This window comes from Mastomys coucha, unplaced genomic scaffold (genome assembly GCF_008632895.1).
Source record: "Mastomys coucha isolate ucsf_1 unplaced genomic scaffold, UCSF_Mcou_1 pScaffold20, whole genome shotgun sequence".
In the NCBI taxonomy this organism is placed as follows: Eukaryota; Metazoa; Chordata; class Mammalia; order Rodentia; family Muridae; genus Mastomys; species Mastomys coucha.
Genome location: NW_022196903.1, coordinates 116,403,326 through 116,403,706, shown reverse-complemented (window position 1 = coordinate 116,403,706; position 381 = coordinate 116,403,326). Strand labels below are relative to the sequence as shown.

At 44.4% G+C, this 381-nt stretch overlaps 1 pseudogene; it reads right to left on the bottom strand.

Moving 5' to 3' along the window:
• LOC116099995 overlaps nucleotides 1-381 on the bottom strand; it is a 10,039-nt pseudogene that overhangs the window by 620 nt on the left and 9,038 nt on the right.

The window sequence follows — 381 nt, the reverse complement described above, 5'->3', positions numbered from 1 at the left end:
GTTTCCCACCCCTGACAGAAGTATCCCTCCCCCAAGATGTGCATATTTTCTCTCACACCTCCCAGAAGAGTGCATGTCTTCTCTGATGATCAGGATATAATCAAACTCATCCCCCATGTTAACAAGACTCTGGAAACAGTCTCTGTCAATGATTATAATGAATCCTCATCTCAGACTCACTCCACTCTTTTCTTCAACAAAACCATTTTTGACAGCCACGCATGAGAGAATTGGGTACATCTAATTATTCTCCATTCAAACCTCAACTACTTGGTTTCCCATGGCTAGTTGTGACTCTCTAGACTGGGTCCTCATTCCCTGCCCCCTTCTCTGTTAGGCAGTTGGTACTGTAGGAAGCATTATACTGCAGACACCACAGAC